This window comes from Triticum urartu, chromosome 4, assembly GCF_003073215.2.
Source record: "Triticum urartu cultivar G1812 chromosome 4, Tu2.1, whole genome shotgun sequence".
Taxonomy (NCBI): Eukaryota; Viridiplantae; Streptophyta; class Magnoliopsida; order Poales; family Poaceae; genus Triticum; species Triticum urartu.
The window spans coordinates 528,653,971-528,670,541 of record NC_053025.1 but is presented as its reverse complement, the minus strand read 5'-3'; the positions used below and the strand labels follow the sequence as shown (position 1 = coordinate 528,670,541).

The following is a 16,571-nucleotide window of genomic DNA, read 5'->3' as shown; positions in this document are numbered from 1 at the left end:
ATGATTCCTATGTGCTATGCCAAAATCAAAGTCATGAAGATAGAATCCATCTCTTCTTCTCATGCAATTTCAGCCAGAGGGTTTGGAACTGCCTTGGGATTTCTTGGCAGGTTCGGCCACACCAGTCAACCTACTCCATGGCTTCTTCTGCTAGATCTGAGTTTGGTTTGCCTTTCTTCACTCAAGTAGTCTTTACTGCCAGCTGGAACATTTGGACACAAAGAAATGGTAAAATCTTCAGGAATGAGTCACCAAGCTTCAGAGCCTGGAGAAGAAATTTTGTTCATGATATGACCTTGTTAACTCATGGGATCAAATGTAAATATAGAGATAAACTTCTAGATTGGTTAGCTTCTTTACCCTAGATAAATAGATGTACTTTTGTTTTACCTTGTACTTTGAACCTTTTATGTTGAGTTTTAATAAAGCACTATGAGGTTGTTGCCTTGCAGACTTGCAGTATATAGTCACAAAAAAACATTGGATCTAGAACTTGGATTTCTTTGTGTTCTCTTCTTCTTTTGTCCTCTCATTTTCCTCCATAGCATTAGTTGTTGTGGGGGGATTTGAGAGAGAAGGACTTGGGCACTCCGTGTGCCCTTGCTATTGCATTTGGTGCATCTTTTTGAGTTCTCCATGGTGATACTTGGAAATGAAGGTGAGAAGCTTAATACTCTTGGGTGTTTGAGCACCCCTGAGCTTGTTCCTCTTTTATGCTTTGGTGCCCTAGACGGTTGGTGTCCCGCAGCTCAATCATTGTGGCGGAAAGCTCCGGGACAAGCTTCAGGGTCTCCAATTAAGTTGTAGAGATTGCCCCCAACGATTTGTACGGATTTCGATGACCGCCCCCAAGGGATTGCCTAAGTGTATGGGTTCGGTGACCGCCCTTGAGGGTTGCCATTTGTACGGGTTTGGTGACAACCCTCAAGGGTCCCTTAGTGGAATCACGACATCTTGCATTATGCGAGGGCGTGAGGAGATTACGGTGGCCCTAGTGGCTTTTTGGGGAGCATTGTGCCTCCACACCACTCCAAACGGGGTTTAGCATCCGCAAGGGTGTGAACTTCGAGATACATCGTCATCTCCGCGTGCCTCGATTATCTCTTACCCGAGCCCTTTACTTATGCACTTTAATTTGTGATAGCCATAGTGTTTCATGATATATATCTTGCTATCACCTAGTTGTTTATCTTGCTTAGCATAAGTTGTTGGTGCACATAGGTGAGCCTAGTCGATTTAGGTTTTGTGTCTAATAAATTAAATGCTAGTTTTATTCCACGTTTATTCAAGCCTAAATCGTAATTATTTTAAAGCACCTATTCACCCCCTCTAAGCGACATCGATAATCTTTCAATAGCATTTGTTGCTTTGTTGGGATTTGGGAGTGAGGGACTTGACCATTTCATGTGTTCTTTCCATTGCATTAGTTGCGATGGTTTGAGTTCTCCACGGTGATACATGGAGGTGAAAAATTGAGACGCTTATTACTCTTGGGTGCTTGGTACCCTAGAGCTTGTTCCTCTTGGATGCTTGGGCGCCTAGATGGTTTGTGGTGCTTAGGAGCTCAATCATTGTGGTGTAAAGGTTCGGGAAAGCATCGGGGTCTCCAATTAGATTGTGGCGATTGCCCCGAGCAATTTGTGCGGTTTTGGTGGCCGTCCCCAAGTGTTGCCAAAGTGTACACGTTCGGTGACCGCCCTCAAAGGTTCCTTAGTGGAATCACACCATCTTGCATTGTGCGAGGGCATGAGGAGATTACGGTGGCCCTAGTGGCTTCTTGGGAGCATTGTGCCTCCACGCCGCTTTAAACGGAGATTAGCATCCGCAAGGGTGTGAACTTCGGGATACATCATCGTCTCCGCGTGCCTCGGATATCTCTTACCTGAGCCCTTTACTTATGCACTTTACTTTGTGATAGCCATAGTGTGCCATGTTATATATCTTGCTATCACTTAGTTGTTTATCTTTCTTAGCATAAGTTGTTGGTGCACATACGTGAGCCTAGTTGTTTTAGGTTTTGTGCTTGACAAATTAAACACTAGTTTTATCCCGCATTTGTTCAAGCCTAAATCGTAATTATTTTAAAGCGCCTATTCACCCCCTCTAGGCGACGTAGGTGAAACTTGACAACCTTATTACTCTTGGGTGTTTGGGCACCCTAGAGCTTCTTCCTCTTGGGTGTTTTGGTGCCCTAGACGGTTGGTGCGTTCGGAGCTCAATCATTATTGTGTAAAGCTCTGGGCAAGCGTCGGGGTCTCCAATCAGGTTGTGGAGATTGCCCCGAGCAATTTTGTATGGTTCCGGTGACCGCCCCCAATGGTTGCCAAAGTGTACGAGTTCGGTGACCGCCCCCAAGGGTTGCCATTTGTACGGGTTCAGTGAGCACCCTCAAGGGTCCCTTAGTGGAATCACGACATCTTGCATTGTGCGAGGGCGTGAGGATATTACGGTGGCCCTAGTGGCTTCTTGGGGAGCATTGTGCATGCACACCGCTCCAAACGGCGATTAGCATCCGTAAGGGTGTGAACTTCGAGATACATCGTCGTCTCTGCGTGTCTCAGTTATCTCTTACCCAAACCCTTTACTTATGCACTTTAGTTTGTGATAGCCATAGGGTTTCATGATATATATCTTGCTACCACCTAGTCGTTTATCTTGCTTAGCATAAGTTGCTGGTGCACATAGGTGATCCTAGTTGTTTTAGGTTTTGTGCTTGACAAATTAACGCTAGTTTTATTCTACATTCGTTCAAGGCTAAACCGCAATTATTTTAAAGCGCATATTCACCCCTCGTCTAGGCGACATCCACGATCTTCAGCATGCACATGCATGTCTTACATATTTTACGTCCGTGTGTGGAGAAAATGCATGTCTCTTGTATCTCACCTACTTAAAAATACGTAAGGCTATGGTGATCATCCCTTTTTTTATCCACCTTGCCCATCCCACCTCCTTCATTTTCGGGTTTGTTGCCCCCATTGTTGACCTTTTTCGAGCTCGCTATCTCTCAATCCCTCCAATGATTCTTGCTAGCTCTTGAGGGATAAAAGAGAGGAGATCTAGATCTATGTTTCCACCAATCACTTTCTCGTGTATGTGAGGGGAATCCCTTGGATCTAGATCTTGGATTTCTTCGTGTTCTCTTCTTCGTTTTCCTCTCATTTTCCTCCATAGCATTAGTTGTTGTGTGTGTGAGTGGGGGGGATTGGGAAGGACTTGGGCACTCCGTGTGCCCTTGCCATTGTATTTGGTGCGTCGTTTTGAGTTCTCCACGGTGATACTTGGAAGTGAAGATGAGAAGCTTATTACTCTTGGGTGTTTGAGCACCCCCGAGCTTGTCCCTCTTTGGTGCTTTGGTGCCCTAGACGGTTGGTGTCGCGCAAGGGTTGCCTAAGTGTACGGGTTTGGTGACCGCCCTTGAGGGTTGTCATTTGTACGGGTTCGGTCACCACCCTCAAGGGTCCCTTAGTGGAATCACGACATCTTGCATTGTGCGAGGGCGTGAGGAGATTATGGTGGCCCTTGTGGCTTTTTTGGGGAGCATTGTGGCTCCACACCGCTCCAAAACGGAGATTAACATCCACAAGGGTGTGAACTTCGAGATACATCGTTGTCTCCACGTGCCTCGATTATCTCTTACCTGAGCCCTTTACTTATGCACTTTACTTTGTGATAGCTATAGTGTTTCATGATATATCTTGCTATCACCTAGTTGTTTATCTTGCTTAGCATAAGTTGTTGGTGCACATAAGTGAGCCTAGTCGATTTAGATATTGTGCTTGACAAATTAAATGCTAGTTTTATTCCACGTTTGTTCAAGCCTAAACCGAAATTATTTTAAAGCACCTATTCACCCCCCTCTAAGCGACATCCACAATCTTTCAATAGCTTTTGTTGCTTTGTTGGGATTTCGGAGTGAGGGACTTGACCAGTTCATGTGTTCTTGCCATTGCGTTAGTTGCGACGGTTTGATTTCTCCACGGTGATACATGAAGGTGAAAAGTTGAGAAGCTTATTACTTTTGGGTGCTTGGTACCCTATAGCTTGTTCCTCTTAGATGCTTGGGCGCCTAGACGGTTGGTGGTGCTTGGGAACTCAATCATTATGGTGTATAGCTCCGGGCAATCGTCGGGGTCTCCAATTAGGTTGTGGAGATTGCCTCGAGCAATTTGCACGGGTTTTGGTGACCGCCCCCAAGTGTTGCCAAAGTGTATGAGTTCGATGACCGCCCTCAAAGGTCCCTTAGTGGAATCACGTCAGCTTGCATTGTGCGAGGGCGTGAGGAGATTACGGTGGCCCTAGTGGCTTCTTGGGAGCATTGTGCCTCCACACCGCTCCAAATAGAGATTAGCATTCGCAAAGGGTGTGAACTTTAGGATACATCATCGCCTCTGCGTGCCTCGGATATCTCTTACCTGAGCCCTTTACTTATGCACTTTATTTTGTGATAGCCATAGTGTTCCATGTTATATATCTTGCTATCACTTAGTTGTTTATCTTTCTTAGCATAAGTTGTTGGTGCACATAAATGAGCCTAGTTGTTTTAGGTTTTGTGTTTGACAAATTAAACACTAGTTTTATTTCACATTTGTTCAAGCCTAAGTCATAATTATTTTAAAACACCTATTTATCCTCCTCTTGGCCACATCCACGATCTTTCAGTGTCGCCGCTCCTGCAGGAGGTCGCGTGTTTGAGACCCCCATCCTACGCACTAGCGCACATCCCACATATTTTCTTCGAGAGAACAAGGGATAGGGTGTTCGGCAGGATGCTACTTATAGAGAATGCTTATGAAAAACTGACGTGGTACAAAACTTTCGTCATGATCCGCGCCATAGAATCGAAAGGCAGCTAGCATGTTAATTGGAAAATGTCCCCAACACTCTCCGTATGTCATTTCTGATTTTTTTTCTATCACCACATATTTTCCCCTCTTTTTAACTAATTTATAACATCAATACAAATTAAGTATGATTTTTGAGTTTTTTAAAACTTCATTTCGTAATGGTCCGCGCTAAATAAATCTCTTTAGGTGGTGAGGCTCTTATTCACCGCCAAAGGCGGCAACTTTTTTAAACCGGTGCAACTTTATTCATACTCGATGATAATTATATGTACAATGTTTTGTATCCAAGATTCAAGAAATTACAAGGCAACTCGTACAACAAAGAACTAAAATGAAAATTACTGGAACATCTTTGTCGTGATGTCAATTCGTAAATAGATTGCAATTGGACTAGAACACGTACATTGTCACTCGTTCAATCCCACGATCTTGATTGCCAATAAAGGTTTTCTAATGCTTCGGCAAGTGACCCATTAAAAAAGAAGGGAAATTGTGCGTGATGAACGGACTTGAGCTGGGGATACCCCCTAGAAGTGGTGGATATCGAACAATAAGATCTTCACCATATTATGGAATTCCGCATCAAACTAAAAAACAAAACTAATAAAAGAAACAGAACACAAAAATAGACACGTTATATTCACATAATTGGTTCTACTAGAACACAATAATTTATGCTCCGTGGCACCAAAAGAAAAAATCAAAATGATTTTATTAGCAAATGTATCATGCTAACACTAGAAAGACTCTAACAAAGACACCCACATGCACATGCACGTCTTCCATATTGTGTGTGTGTGTGTGGAGAAAATGCACGTCTCTTGTATCTCTCCTACTTAAAAATACGTAAGGCTAATGCCGATCATCCCCTTTTTCATCCACCTTGCCCATCCCTCCTCCTTCATTTTCGGGTTTGTTCATTTTTTGCTGTTGGTTTTCCCTAAGAACCACCTTTAACTGGGCCACGCCTTATTTAATTTTGAAATAGAACCATCAATTCTTTGGTAAGGCAATAAGCACCGATTGAAATGCAGTTTTTGTATGTAATCACATTAATACTAAAATGACCGGTAAATCACAGTGAGCCCGTATAAAGTTTGACTTAAGACAAAGTTTATACGCAGAGTAAAAAAACCTGAATAGAGTACAACTAAGAAACACACTTTTCTTTTGAGCTTTTTTTAGACCTTTTTTTATAACAGACATATTTTTTCTTTCGAGCTGGACTAAGAAACACACATGGTTGGGGGACTGGGCCGCATCCGAAAACTATGGCCTGGCCCAAGAGTTATAGATGGGTTTATCTGAAATCCGGCCGTTTTAGCATATGCCCTAGAAGAGGTGTATAAATACCCAGCGCCACGCCCTCCTTTAACCCCCGCGTCTGCGCCGCCGGATTCAACCTTCCCTTCCCCTAGAGCCATCGTCTAATCGGTCGAACACAGGAGCAAGTTTGTGCCATCTTCGTTTCTGTTATTTGCAAATTTCACATCGTTTCTAGTTTGTCTCTTCTTTAGATTTGCGCCCTTTCGCCGCACTCTTCTCGTGTTCAAGATCGGATCGCCACCGAGCGGATCTGGAGCTTTTTGAAGAGGTGCTATATCATAGCGAGGACCTATGGACATGTGGCTTCTTCCATTAGATTCACGCATTTTCTCGTAGGTCAAACATCTTGCGTTTTGCGTTCTTTCTAGTTTCCGATCTAATTCTCGAATCCATGGTTTTGAGTTCGATCTTTTGCTAACCGATCTGTGGCTCGATGATGACTACTTTGCTTTAACCACACCGAATCCTAGGCCGGAGGAAGCGTGCTTCGCTCAGACCATCTGCGTTGTTGTGCTCTCCTCTCTCGGTGATTCCTCGCGAAGTCTCTTCCTCTCGTTGAAGAATTGATTTGTTTCTTCTTTGACCTGAGGATGAGACGGAAGGATTTGGCGAGACGGGGGAGCATAGCAGGGGATCTGGCAAGGCTGCTTTCGATGGTTCTTTACATGTGGAAAAACAGGGCCATTCACTGAGAGTCTAAATGGATCTGGTTTCTACGTGTGTGGATTTGCAAGTTTTTTCCAGTTCTGATAGTAGAAGGCCTGCCTATTTTTTCTTGCATCAAGAAGTGCAAAATAACAAATTAAAGATATCTAGGATCCGCTAACCACTGCAGCTATTTTTACAATAACTAAAACTGGCTGTTCTGTTTGGTTGAAACAACTGTTGAACTGTAAATTTGGCTACGCTTATTGTCCTTAATGCAGTGATCAGATGTATACGATTCGTATCTAACACATACGCAATCCAACGACTATACAAAACACATATGTTAATATCTTTTGAGATTTTTTTGTGTGAAAGAAAAGCAGTCTCACTCTGTCCCAAAGCTTTTTATTATTTTGATCAGATGTAGACGATTCAAGCTAACACATATGCAATCCAACGACTATGCAGAACACATATTTTCGAGATTTCTGTGTGAAACAAAAGCAAACTCACTCTGTGCCAAAGCTTTTTACTATTTTGAGGCAATTTCTTTGTTTGTGAGATGGATATAATCCAAATATCCTCCGGACGCAGCTTCGGTGCCTTAAAGGCACTTGCCTTTGGGTCACCGGCATGTGGGCCAGCCATCTGTTGGGCCCACATGTCATGGACACAGAGGTAGGTGTCTTAAGGCACCGAAGCATCGTCCCTTGTCCGAGGGTGGCATTCTTGTCGTCTCGTTGAGGTGTTTTGGACACATTCACAAATAAATGGTTTAAAATTGGTTATCTCTTTAGTTAGTATGAAGTGAATTGGATTGGTTGGCTGGTGATGATTCAGGTCCGAAAGGATCTTAGCGGATTTCGGTGAGGCGGACTTGTCTGCCGTTGATCGATTCATGTTGTTACACACACTGAAGCCTGTTCCTTTCATTCTCTTCTGCCAATTTCTTTCTTGTTTCCATTTATTATCATGTTAGTTCTAGTGATGCGATGATGATTCATATAGGTTTTTGGCAGTGGTGGCATCAGTCACCGTGAGCCTTCAAACCAAAAACGACTTCTCTTTCCACTGAGCATTGCTTAATCTTGTGTTCTTCTTTCCTTTTTGTTGTTATTATCTGTCTCGGTGAAGAACTCTAGACCAGGAAGTGCCGCATGACACTAACAGCCGCTGCTTTGCTGCTGCTGTAAGTGTACATCCCTCTATCTATACCTCTCTGGTTTGTTGTGGGGTGTATATCCCATTTGCAACTGCTTGTTTCAGCTGTGTGTGTGATTCGAAATGTGTCTCTGAGGGCAATCCTTTCTTCTCTCTTGAAATAATTTTATCTGTTTTCTTGGCCCTGATGCCTACATTGTGCTGATAGAGATTTTTACATTTGATAAGAACCTGTGGCTGTGATTCAGATGCAAACATGGCGTTTTGTGTGTGATCACATTTCTTGCTTGACATAAGTATTCGGTGTTGTTGATTCTAAATTGAGGAAAGTAATGGCGATGATGATTGAACAAAGGCTTGTTTCTCAAAACATTCGCAGATGCCGCCTAAGAGCTTTCGCCCTGCCAGGCTTGAGAGCTAATGCTGCTAATTCCTTCCTTGGATGTCTGAGCCATTGATTTCCCCAGTTTTTAACTTTTTTTGGGTGCCTCTATCTTTCTGCTCATTATAGGACAATTCACCAATTGCTGCAGATAAGAACTAAATACAATGTCTTAGGCCATCATTGACAGAATGAGATATGTGCACAGAGCTGTGTTAGTATATTTTGAATAGTAGAACCATGATTTTCCCACCCGTCTGTGCATCTCTCTTTCTCTTAAACATGTTGTAGGACATTTTTCATCCTCTTAGGAGCATCGAGTGCTGAAAGCTTCTTGAAAAATTCAAGACTTTGCTAGCCAGTCTTTTTCGCAAAACCATCCACACTATCAGAGTTTTAAGCTCTCATTTCTCTGCCACAAAGCAAGAGAGGTCTGGAGAAGCCTGTGAAATTGATCGTCCGGGCGAGCTGGCGAAGCAGCGCTGATTTTGGAGGATTGTTATCATCTTGCTTGTGATTTTTCTATTTTTAGGTTTCAACAATGTAACAGAGTAACGAATAAGGTAGATGAATCAGCTAGGTTAAAGAGTATTTGGAATTGTTATCATCTTGCTTGTGATTCTTCTATCTTTAGGTTTCAACAATTTAACAGAGAAACGAATAAGGTAGCTGATGAATCAGCTAGGTTAAAGATTATTTGGAATTGTTGAATGAAATTGTAACCTTTCTCAGTGATGTATTTATTTTAGAGAGAAGTTCATATTTGAATCCTAAACTTTTGCCCTAGTCTGATTTACAACCCCAAACTTCAATACTGTTTAAATTACAACCCCCAACTCTCAAAACTGGCTAGGATTCAATCCTCCCCTCTTTGTTGACCGGTTTTGACCTGGTTGACCAGTTTTGACTAGTCAACAGGTCCAGTCAGCATGCCATGTCAGAAAAAATGCAAAATTTCCAGGAAAAAAATCTGTAAAATTGAAGAAAATCCAGGAAAATAAATAAGAAATCAAATTTCCGAAAAACAGGGAAAATAAAAAAATGAATTTCCAAAAGAACAATAATTTCCAGAAAAGACCCAAAAACAAAATTTCCAGAAAGTAATTTCCAGAAAATTCCTGAAAAAATAATTTCCAGAAAAAATATTTTTTTTAATTTTCCCTAGCTTTTTTCGCAAACAATTTTTTTGGAATTTTGATTTTTAAATATTTTTTCCTGATCTTACAGATTTTTATTTACTTTTTCTTGAAATTTTGAAAAAAAATCTAACGCGGCATGCTGATTGGACCCGTTGACTAGTCAAAACTGGTCATCCCAGGTCAATCCTGATCGGTTTTGAGACGGGGTTGTAATTTAGACTTGGGGGTCAATCCTGATCGGTTTTGAGACTTGGTGTTCTAAATTAGATTAGGGCAAAAGTTGTTGCACAGTTGAGCCACGCAGGAAAAATAAATGATGCATCTGACGAACAGAACTTTTTACTGAACCGGCTGAGTTTTTTGCTGCAACTGTCGGCAGTCTTTGCTACGATTGGCATTGACGATTGCGAGAACCATTGATGACGAACCGAGACCCGTGCCGGTGGCGGCGGCCTTTTGCTGCAACCGGTGTTGTTTTTTGCTACTATCATGTTGACTATTGCTGCAACCGTTCACGAGGACACCGACGGTGGCGATGGGATTTTTGCTGCAACTGGTGTCATGTTTTGCCACTACCGGTGTTGACATTAGCTACAACGGTTCACAAGGACACCGACGGTGTGTTGACATTAGCTACAACGGTTCACAAGGACACCTGGTGTCGACGGCCAATTTTGCTGCAACTGGTGTCGTGCTTTGCAACTACTAGTGTTGACATTTGCTACAACGGTTCACAAGGACACCAACGGTGTCGACGGGCATTTTTGTGAACCAACGGCGTCGACGGGCATTTTTGCTGCAACCGGTGTCGTGTTTTGCGACTACTGGTGTTGACATTACAACTGTTCACAAGGACACGGATGGCGTCGATTTTCTTTTTTGCTATCACGGGTGTCGTTTTTTGCTACTACAGGTGTTGACGTGTTACATCCGGCACGACATCGAGCTACAACCGGCGAGTCATTTTGCTGGGACCGGTGTAAATTTTTGCTACGACATGTGATGGCGGGCCATTTTTGCTACAACCGGCGACTCGTTCTGCCGGGACCGGCATGAGTTTTTGCTGCGACCTGTGATGGTGGTGCATTTTTGCTACAACCAGCGAGTTGTTTTGCTAGAACCCATGTTTTTTTATGCTACCGGCAATAATAAACCTTTTTTTGCTACAACCGGCAAATTGTTTGCTAGGGCAAGTGTGAATTTTTGCTACAACCTACGACGGTAAACTTATTTTGCTACAAATGACGAGTTGTTTTGCTTGGACTAGTGAGAACCTTTCCAATGTTGTTGGAACCGAAGATCATTTTTGCTGGGACCAGAGAGAATATTTTTTGTGACCGGCGACCGGTGAGATCTTTTTGCTGCATTTGGACGATGGTAAGCCATTTTTTTTGCCGGACAATCATTTTTGCTGGGGCCGATGACTTTTTTGCTGGGATCGGGGAGATGATTTGCTGGAACTGGTAAAACGGCAAGCTGTGACCGGCAAGACGGTTTGCTGGGACCAGCAAAGGCCATGCTTAAACGAGCTTTTTGCGTGAGGCAACGACGGCGAGTTGCGGCAGTGATGCATGGCGGCGACGACGAGTTGCGATGATGGGCGGGGCATTCACGGTAGCTGGGGCATTGCGAGTTGACGAGCAAAGCAACGAAGGAGTGCTCGTGAGGCGATGACAGCAAGTTTCCACGGCGATACAAGGCGACCATGACGAACTGTGACTGTGGACAGGGCAATCATGGAAGCTGAGCGTCGCGAGTCAACGAGCAAAGCTATGACGCATGGCAATGAAAGCCCGTTCCATGCGGGCGGCGGACGCAGGTTCTGTTTTTGCATGTGCTCAGCGGGTTCTGTTTTGCATGACTGCTAGATCCAACGTTTACGGATGCACGCATCCAAGGAACGGGGGTGGACCGGCCGAGCGACTCGGCCGGTCGACCGGTGCAAAGTAGCGCCCTTGTTGATTTGGTTTGGGCTTTAATTTTATAAATGGCCGGAAATTATTCTTTTATAGATTGAAAGTTGACATGCAGTGTTGTTATATTGTCAATAGGTCGTCTGTCAAGTTTTATCGCATTTGGAGTCCGTTTGACGCCCCAACGGTTAACTATAGCGGCAATATAGCCGGTCTATCGTTGGACGTTTTCGGTCTCCGGAAACGGTTGCCAAGTTGCTTTCCTCCTCTTCTCAGTCCAATCGCACACTTGACCTTATCCGTCTAACCCTCTCCGCACAGTGCATCGACCCCCTCGCGCGTCCGAAAACTTCCCTGAACTCGACCCGGACAGTCGTCACCGATGAGTCCGGATCATCCCCTAACATCTACAAAACATCACTGTTTTCTTATTTGGACTCCCTAGCCTCTTTTTCTCGACCGTCCGAATACCCCTAACGAAAAACCCACTTAATATATATATATATATATATATATATATATATAAATATATATATAGGCAAACCCTAAAATCTAGGGACATTGTCCCATCCACCAAATCCCCTCACCCGCCGCCGCCAGTCCTCACCTCACTTTCTCGGGATCTTCCCCGATCCATCCGCAGCGCCATCCACCTTCCTCGTTTTCTTCACCGGACCAACCAGCACCCCTCTCGATCCACCTCGCCAGCAGCCTGCTGCTCGCGCGAGGGCCTCGCGCTACTGGAGCCCCTGCCTCCTCTCGTCCAGGAGGACAAGAGCCTTCCCGAGCTTCTCCTCACCTCGTCGGAGCACACCGCCGCTAGCAACCTCGACCATCAGGCCATCCCCTGCTCCCTTCCTCGTTCTCTTCGCTGAAGCTCTCTCTGTCTCATCCGTCTCCCTCTCTCTCTAATGCGTCCACAGGAGGAGCATCACCCTCGCCGGAGCAAGCGTGTCCCCAAATTCGGTCCTCTTTGACGCCTCCTTGCAGGATCCGGTCGTCTCCGTCTCGTTGAACCTCGCGCCCGCCGCGTCTGTCATCTGCAGGAGCCAGGGTCGCCATCTCCTTCAGTTCGCCATGGACGCCTAGCTCGAGCTCCTCGTCCCTGGCCTCCTCACCATGGCCGCTGCCCTTCTGCTGAACCTCGCGCCTGCCACATCCACTTCATCGCCTCTGCATCGAGCGCCGCTCGACCCCGCGTTGACCCGTCGCCCCGCCAAGTCCATGGAGCCGCTTTGCTTGCTGCTTCTGCTGCTTCTTGCATCGCAGTCGTGCCAAGGTCTTGCATCCCCGTCTCCAGATCACGGCGCCGCCCCACCGGAGACCGCCAGCACCATCGCCACCCTGCTTCCCCTGCATCCCCTGCTTCAGGTCGAGCAGCGTGCCACAGCGCTCGACCGCGCGTTGACTGCGCCCGTCTCGCGCGTGGGTCGCCTGCTGGCCTCCAGATCAGGCCCAGCCAGCGCCCCGCCGGCCTGCCTCTTCCGCCGACTGGGCCTTGGCCCATGGTGAGCAGCACCCGAGCTCCCCTGCACTATTGGGCTGACCAGTTTTGGCCCGTTTCATGTTTTTTCCTCCAGAACGATTTTCCTTTTATCCGTGAGATTGCAGTTTTACAAAAAAGTCCTCCTAGTTCATGCATAACATAACTCACAAATGGTGCATCGGTTTAAAATGATTTATATATGAAAAATGCTTTGAATTGTGTCTAGTTTCATAATGTCCAACTTTCATCCATGTCTAAAATGTTTAAACTGCTGTTTGCATTAATTTGCTCCTATGCCATGCTAAAATGATTTAATTCATAACTAATTAACCGTAGCTCGGATTTAAATAAACTTTATATGTAAATGGGGTAGATAGATGCTTAGTTTAACATGGTGAATTTACTTTGCATGGTTAACAACTCTAAAATATGGTTTAGGGCAGAACAATACCAAATCCATAAATATGCACATGAGGATTTTTCGGAATTGTTGTTTGTTATTTTCGGCTTCATTTAAACTTGCCTAGATAGGTAGTTTTCATCTGCTTGACCTTTTGCCATGCTAGCCAACATTTAATATTGTTGAGTACCTAAACGGGAGAGAACTAAATAACTGTTGTGGTGTTTCATCAATATGCAACCCGTTGCATATTGAGCTCCACTTAATTTATAGTATTGTCTGTTGCACTTTGCCATGCCATGCATATTTAAACCGGACATGCATCATACTTGGTTGTGCATCATGTCATGCTTATGTGATGGTTGTTTACTATGTTGTTTGCTTCTTTCCGGGTTGCTTCTCGCGTTAGCTTTGGTGTTCGTTCCGGAGTTGTGAGGATCCGTTCGACTACGTCTGTTTGTCTTCTTCATGGACTCATTCTTCTTCCTTGCGGTATCTCAGGCAAGATGACCATACCCTCGAAATCACTCCTATCTCTGCTTGCTAGTTGTTCGCTCTATGGCTATGTCGCGCTACCTACCACTTGCTATATCATGCCTCCCATATTGCCATGTCAAGCCTCTAACCCACCTTTCCTAGCAAACCGTTGTTTGGCTATGTTACCGCTTTCGCTCAGCCCCTCTTATAGCGTTGCTAGTTGCAGGTGAAGCTGAAGTTTGTTCCATGTTTGGAACATGGATATGTTGGGATATCACAATATCTCTTATTTTAATTAATGCACCTATATACTTGGTAAAGGGTGGAAGGCTCGGCCTTATGCCTGGTGTTTTGTTCCACTCTTGCCGCCCCAGTTTTCGTCATACCGGTGTTATGTTCCTTGATTTTGCGTTCCTTACACGGTTGGGTGTTATGGGGACCCCTTGACAATTCGCTTTGAATAAAACTCCTCCAGCAAGGACCAACCTTGGTTTTACCATTTGCCTCACCACCACCTACCCTTCCCTCGGGTTGGCCAACCCGAGGGTCATCGTTATTTTAAGGGAAAACTTTGTTTTTGCCACTCTAGTTTTTGCCAACTTTGCTTAAGCCACTCTAGAATTTGACATTTCACTTTTGCCACTCTTAGATTTTGACAATATATCACTTTTGCCATTCCGTGGCAAAAGCAAAATTTTTAGAGTGGCAATTGTGATACATGTCAAAAGCTAAGAGTGGCAAAAGTGAAATGAAAAATTATCGTTTTTGCCACGGAATGGCATTTGTGATGTATTGTCAAAAGCTAAGAGTGGCAAAAGTGAGATGTCAAATTCTAGAGTGGCATAAGCAAAGTTGGCAAAAACTAGAGTGGCAAAAACAAAGTTTTCTCTTATTTTAAACCCCCCGGGCCAGTGCTTGTCTAAGTGTTGGTCCGAACCGAGTAGACTGCGGGGCCACCTCGGGGAAACTTGAGGTTTGGTTTTACTCGTAGGATGTCTCATCCGGTGTTGCCCTGAGAACGAGATATGTGCAGCTCCTATCGGGATTGTCGGCACATCGGGCGGTCTTGCTGGTCTTGTTTTACCATTGTCAAATGTCTTGTAACCGGGATTCCGAGACTGATCGGGTCTTCTCGGGAGAAGGAATATCCTTCGTTGACCGTGAGAGCTTGTGATGGGCTAAGTTGGGACACCCCTGCAGGGTTTGAACTTTCGTAAGCCGTGCCCATGGTTATGGGCAGATGGGAATTTGTTAATGTCTGGTTGTAGAGAACTTGACACTTAGCTTAATTAAAATAAATCAACCGCATGTGTAGCCGTGATGGTCTTTTTCCTGCGGAGTCCGGGAAGTGAACACGGTTCTTGTGTTATGCTTGAACGTAAGTAGTTTCAGGATCACTTCTTGATCCCTTCTAGTTCACGACCGCTGCGTTGCTTCTCTTCTCGCTCTTATTTGCGTATGTTAGCCACCATATATGCTTAGTGCTTGCTGCAGCTCCACCTCACTACCCTTTCCTACCCATAAGCTTAAATAGTCTTGATCTCGCGGTTGTGAGATTGCTGAGTCCTCGTGACTCACAGATACTTCCAAACAGTTGCAGGTGCCGATGATACCAGTGCAGATGACGCAGCTGAGCTCAAGTGGGAGCTCGATGAAGATCGTGTTTGTTGTGTTGTTCTGTTTCTTGTTGATCAATAGTGGAGCCCAGTTGGGACGATCAGGGATCTAGCATTTGGGGTTGTCTTCTTTTATTTTGGTTCCGTAGTCGGACCTTGATTGTATTTTGGATGATGTATGATTTACTTATGTATTGTGTGAAGTGGCGATTGTAAGCCAACTCTTTATCCCTTTCTATTCAGTACATGGGATTGTGTGAACATTACCCCTCTTGCGACAAACCTACCATGCGGCTATGCCTCTAAGTCGTGCCCCGACACGTGGGAGATATTGCCGCATTGTGGGTGTTACATGGACCTATTGTTAGTCTTTTGCAAAATTAATTTTATTTCTCTATTACTAAGTTCAACTTGACCACTAGACTGAGGATGATAAGGTGATGCAATTCTATGGTTAATATCATACTTGGCAAGCATTTTACGGAAAGCACCATGAATAAAATGTGAACCACCATCAGTCATTAAATATCTCGGGACTCCAAACCTTGGGAAAATAACTTCCTTAAGCATTTTAATAGAGGTGTTGTGCTCAGCACTACTGGTTGGAATAACTTCTACCCATTTAGTAATATAATCAACAACAACCAAAATATGTGTATACCTAGAGGAAGGAAAAGGTCCCATGTAATCAAATCCCCAAACATCAAATAGTTCAACAGCAAGTGAATAGGTCATAGGCATTTCTTGACGCTTACTGATATTACCTATTCTTTGACATTCATCAAAAGATAAGACAAACTTATGGGCATCCTTGAAGAGATCAGGCCAATAAAATCCAGATTGCAATACCTTGTGAGCAATTCTATCTCCAACATGATGCCCTCCATAAGCTTTGGAGTGACATTTTCGTAGGATTTGTCCCTGTTCATGCTCAGGTACACAACGTCTAATAATACCATCTACTCCTTTATAAAGATGTGGGTCATCCCAAAAGTAATGTCTTAAATCATAGAAGAATTTTTTCTTTTGTTGTTATGTAAAGCTAGGTGGTAAATATTTAGCAACAATGTAATTAACATAGTCAGCATACCAAGGAGTATCATGAGCAACATTTATTGCAGCTAACTGCTCATAAGGAAAACTATCATCAATAGGTAGTGGGTCATCAGGAAAATT

At 44.3% G+C, this 16,571-nt stretch overlaps 4 non-coding genes across 4 annotated transcripts; all 4 read left to right on the top strand.

Moving 5' to 3' along the window:
* Positions 1-7,643: 7,643 nt before the first annotated feature.
* On the top strand, positions 7,644-7,743 carry LOC125555149. Its single transcript, XR_007304578.1, has one exon. It is a non-coding gene; the product is annotated as a small nucleolar RNA R11/Z151 (small nucleolar RNA).
* Positions 7,744-7,807: 64 nt separating this feature from the next.
* On the top strand, positions 7,808-7,901 carry LOC125555150. The gene has a single exon (XR_007304579.1). It is a non-coding gene; the product is annotated as a small nucleolar RNA Z152/R70/R12 (small nucleolar RNA).
* A 42-nt stretch (positions 7,902-7,943) lies between these two features.
* Positions 7,944-8,121, top strand: LOC125555148. Its single transcript, XR_007304577.1, has one exon. It is a non-coding gene; the product is annotated as a small nucleolar RNA Z112 (small nucleolar RNA).
* Positions 8,122-8,315: 194 nt separating this feature from the next.
* Positions 8,316-8,436, top strand: LOC125555208. Its single transcript, XR_007304641.1, has one exon. It is a non-coding gene; the product is annotated as a small nucleolar RNA SNORD14 (small nucleolar RNA).
* The last annotated feature ends 8,135 nt before the right edge of the window (positions 8,437-16,571 follow it).